Source organism: Nannospalax galili, unplaced genomic scaffold (genome assembly GCF_000622305.1).
Source record: "Nannospalax galili isolate Female #2095 unplaced genomic scaffold, S.galili_v1.0 scaffold664, whole genome shotgun sequence".
Classification (NCBI taxonomy): domain Eukaryota; kingdom Metazoa; phylum Chordata; class Mammalia; order Rodentia; family Spalacidae; genus Nannospalax; species Nannospalax galili.
Genome location: NW_008354274.1, coordinates 5687167 through 5691955, shown reverse-complemented (window position 1 = coordinate 5691955; position 4789 = coordinate 5687167). Strand labels below are relative to the sequence as shown.

Sequence of the window (4789 nt, the reverse complement as noted above, 5' to 3'; positions counted from 1 at the left end):
CTAAGCCAAGGGATATCAGGTATTTCCAGCTCTCTGTCAGTAGGCCATCTTTTGATAAATACGTCAGCCAACCAATCAAATAAACTTTTAACACCCTTTTAACTGCACGAGCTTCCATATTAAACCTAGAATCTCCAGTCAGGGGGCCCATGTCAATAAACTCAGCCTGATCCAATTTTATGTTCCTTCCACCATTATCCCATACCCTTAAAATCCATTCCCAGACATATTCATTAGACTTCTGCTTGAAAGAATTAGCAAATTCACTAAGTTCTTTAGTGGTGTAGCGCACCTCCTCATGGACCACACTTTCTATCTCTCCTCTAGGGGCCTGCTTAGCTGAGTCTGGTTATAGGTCTAGAGGCAACAATAACTGGGCCCGGAGGGATATCAGCTTCATCTTGCTGAATGGGATTAGCTTCCTCAATGGGATTAGTTGCCTCAGGCAAGGGTGCGGAGGGTGGGTCTGCTGAAGGTGGGGAGATTAATTCATCAGGTGAATCAAATTCCTCTGAGTCTGAGGATTCAAAATCCTCATCCTCCTCAGGGTTCTCCCACACATCTCCATCCCACGTGTCAGGATTCCAATCTTTTCCTACCAATGCCCTCGCCTTTACTGCTGACACCCTTCCAGACTGGAAATTAAATTTGCATTGTAGGTCATCCAAATGTATAATAAGGCTCCAGCTTGATCTTCTGCAGCTTTAGCTGTCTGGCTGCTGGAGAGAAGATTCTCTTCCAGGGCACTCTTGGAAACTTTTAAACTGTTGATTCAAATCTGGAGCTTGTCAACTTTATCATTCAGTTCATTGTTTATCTTCATCATTTTATCCAGAGATGCTAGAAGTAACCAGCCAGTTCTTACTTTTTCCATCAATTGTCAAATGTTTTATGTATAGAGTCACTAAATTTCTTGCTCTTCACAAGAGGTGAGTTAGGAGATTCAAATGCTCTCCATAATTGTTTCAAATAGTCTACACCATGGATTTTCAGTGCTCTCCATGCTATCTGAAGACTCTGAGTTGGAGAGCCTGCTCCAAACACCAACAGCCCATTAAAGAAATTCATCCTTTCAATTATGTTTCGCTAGAACCGCTCCTGGTACCACAATCTGTATTAGTCAGGGTTCTCTAAAGAAGCAGAACCAGTAGAATGAATATATATGTATAGAGATTTATCAGCTTAGCTCTCAGGATAGAGTCGGAGTAGTCCAACAATGGCTTCACCACAATGGAGAAGCTGAGAATCTGTAGTTGAGGCTGGATGTCTCAGTAGTCCCAATCTGGCACTGAAGGTCTGATGAATTCCAAAAGATCAGCTAGTCTTCCGTGTACAGCAGCAAGACAAACTCACCAACGAGAGAGAAGGCAAGCAGCAAGAAGCCAGGCATTCTCCTCTGCCTTGGCCTTTTATATGGGCTGTCATCAGAAGGTAACACCCACATTTAGGGTGTGTCTTCCAGCTTCAGATGATCCAATCAAGATCTCTCTCATTTCAGTTAATCCCAGATCCAGTCAAGTTGACACCCAAGATTAGCCATCACACGCCCCATGACTGGAGTCAATCCACGTGGCTTATGCCCCAATATGATTTGGCAAACTGATGTCACCCACATATCTGAGTTTGGAAAACTTAAATATATTCATTGTGCAGTAGACACTTATTCCTTGGCTTTAAATGCCATGGCCCATACAGGAGAAACAGCAAAGGATGTAATTAAATACCTTATTCATACATTTTCAATTTGGGGAATACCTCATCAAATAAAAATAGACAATGTGCCTTCTTATACTAGCAAAATTTTCGAACAATTTTTCCAAACCTGGGGTATTTTATACACCACTGACATTCCTTACAATCCTGCAGGGCAAGCCATAATAGAAAGACAACACAAATGCTTCAGAGGTCCAATAAATAAAATTAAAAACAGGGGAATCACCTATATCTGGGATAACAGTACAGAACTTTCATTTCTTTTTACATAGATCTTTACTAACTTTAAATTTATTTATGCTAAATGATCAAGGAATTTCTCCAATTCTTGCTAAGCCTTGGCAAGGACTGACTGTCCCACAGATCTTGCCACAGGTACCTTGGAGGGACCCTGAATCAGGTCGATGGAGCAAACCTCCAGCTCAATGAGATGAGGATATTCTTGTGTCTTTCCAGAAAATGAATCTTCTCCCTGCTGAGTGCCACTCAGATACATAAGACCACTCAACTGAGCCTCCCACAGCAAAGATGGTCATGCTGACCCTGGGGAAGCAGAGGAGACCCCAGAATAAGATTCAGCCTCTTGTGACTTGGGGAATGATTAAGAACCTGATGAACAATGCCCAAGAGTTGGGATGGCACTAAGGCCAAGATATGTATAAACCTAAAGTTATTCTTGTCAGTGTTTAAACCACACTGAATGTAAATAGCATAAAAGCAGAAACATATCATCAGTACCAATGTTAAGCATGTACCCATTATGGGATCAAGGTTAGTACTTGAGTGTATTACACAAAACTGTGAATGGCCACCTGGATCCATCTTATGGGAAAAGGATAGACAGTTCATATATAACCAAATGGATGGAGAGTTCTAAGGTTGGAAAAATGCTACTGATCAAAGCCTGAAAACTCAGTATGATTTCAGTATTTTGTGTGTGTGTCTTTTTTTGAGACAGGGTCTCCTTGTAGCCCCAGCTGCCCTGGAACTCACTATGTAAGACCAGGCTGGCCTTGAACTCACAGAGATCTGCCTGCCTCTGCCTCCCAAGTGCTGGGATTTAAGGCGTGCACCACCACGCCCAGCTGATTTCAGTATTTTTAAAGAGGCAGTAACCCTAGAAGTCATAGGAGTTTATAGTTGTGTAAAAAAGCAAAAGAGACCTTTTAAAGATAATGAAGTACTTAGATCAACTACATCTTTGCAATAAACCAGCATGTTCATGTCTAATAGTTTGGATGGGAATTTAATGGATTCATCTTGTACAAAAGGGTTTTCATAAACAGAGTTTTTGTGTACAAGGAGAGCCTTCCAAATCAGGATTCTGAAAGAAAAATCTATTAGGAACAGGGGTACATATAAATCTTTATAAACAGATAACTAAGAACAACATAGAAAGTCAGATACAGAGTATTAACAAGAGAATCAGAGAATTACCTGTATCTCATGTTATTACTAACCATTGTTTATGTTTTATTATAAGTTTATTCTCTCACATTGCAGTATACTTCTAATCATACCTTAAAACAAGGGAAACAATTGCCTATAGGATGGACTTTCTTTTGCAATAATGAAACCTATGTAGCACTACCTTATGGATATCAAGGATTATGTGCCATAGGACATATAATGCCTCTGCTAATAACCCCTCCTAAAAGGAGAATGCATAGATCTTTACCTGAAAACTATGATGATTCTCTCCAGCTGCTTGACCAAAAAGCTGTAGCTATTGGATTTGCCTTTCTACTTCCTATACTTGGCTTGGTGACTGGAATGCAAATGGAAATATCTAAACTTGCTTGTGTAACTAGTAAAACAACAAATATACCTGCAAAAATATTAGGGGAAATTATTAAAGAAATGGGAGAACTAAGAAGAGATGTGTTACAAAATAGAGCTACTATAGATTATTTACTGTTAAAAAATCACATGAGATGTAAATAATTTCCAGGAATGTGTTGTTTTGTCTAATTTTTCACATACTGTAAGTCAACAAATTAATGATTTACAAAAAGAAACCAACAAGACTACATTCTCTATACCTTGGCTAGAGTGGCTTAAATGGCTTACTCCATTTTTGAACCCCATACTAATTGCCATATTTCTTCTTATGGGGACACCAATAGCAATGCGCTGTATTATAATTTCAATTAGTATGCCTTTGAGTGAGTAGAACCTGAGACCTAGAGATCCCTCCATAACCTCTGCTTATGGGTGAGACCCCGAAACAGGAATCTCAAGACTCTGACATGTGGAACAGCCACATGCTTAGAGGAAGTTGGCCAGATCAAAAAGGCTGACTGTGTTCCTCATTCTAAGAAAGGCATCTTAAGTTCCCTGTCCTGAGAAAGTAAATATCCTGATCACTACATCACCAGACAATAGCCCCGAGTAAGGTATAAACATTCTGCTTCGTAATTGTCCTAGCTTGCTTCAGCTAAAAGTTACTGTTCCTGCTTTTTCGTCTAATTATGTTTTGATGCTTTGTAAACTATGGAATCATACATAACTGCTAGCTCCTTTTCAGTATAAAAATCTGTTAAATTTTTAATAAAGTGGACTTATTGTGAGAGACATAGGTTCCTGAGTCTTATCTCTTTGCCTCCAATCTCACCTCCCACCAAGAAGGTCCCCTCAGTAGAATTTTTATCTAGGCAGTTCCCTTGCAGACCTCTTCCAGGTTGCAGTGTGGGTGGGAGAAATTAAGCAACCTCAGGAATTTCACCTACAGGCAAACACTTATCTGTCTGGTTGGAAATCTCATTCTCTGGGCAAGTGGTGCAATCAAAACAGCAGGTTGCCTTTCCCTCCTCAGGGGTTTTCCTGGAGCCAGGACTGCAAGACACACTGCATACTGAGGGGGAAATGGAGGAAATTCCGGTGTGCTGGTAACACGGTGGAGTTTAACACTTTCTTTCTGAACTTTCATGACTGTGGGGATTTAACAGGCAAAGAGAGACACAAACATTTTGTACATTCCTGTACATTTTGTATTCTACAGGAATTCATTGTGTTAGGGTCTGTGACTCGGTGGGTCTCTTCAGGAGAACAAATGCACGAGTACGGTGATGCAAAA

General features: G+C 40.3%; 1 pseudogene; it reads right to left on the bottom strand.

Moving 5' to 3' along the window:
* LOC103748726 overlaps window positions 1-4789 on the bottom strand; it is a 23424-nt pseudogene that overhangs the window by 15107 nt on the left and 3528 nt on the right.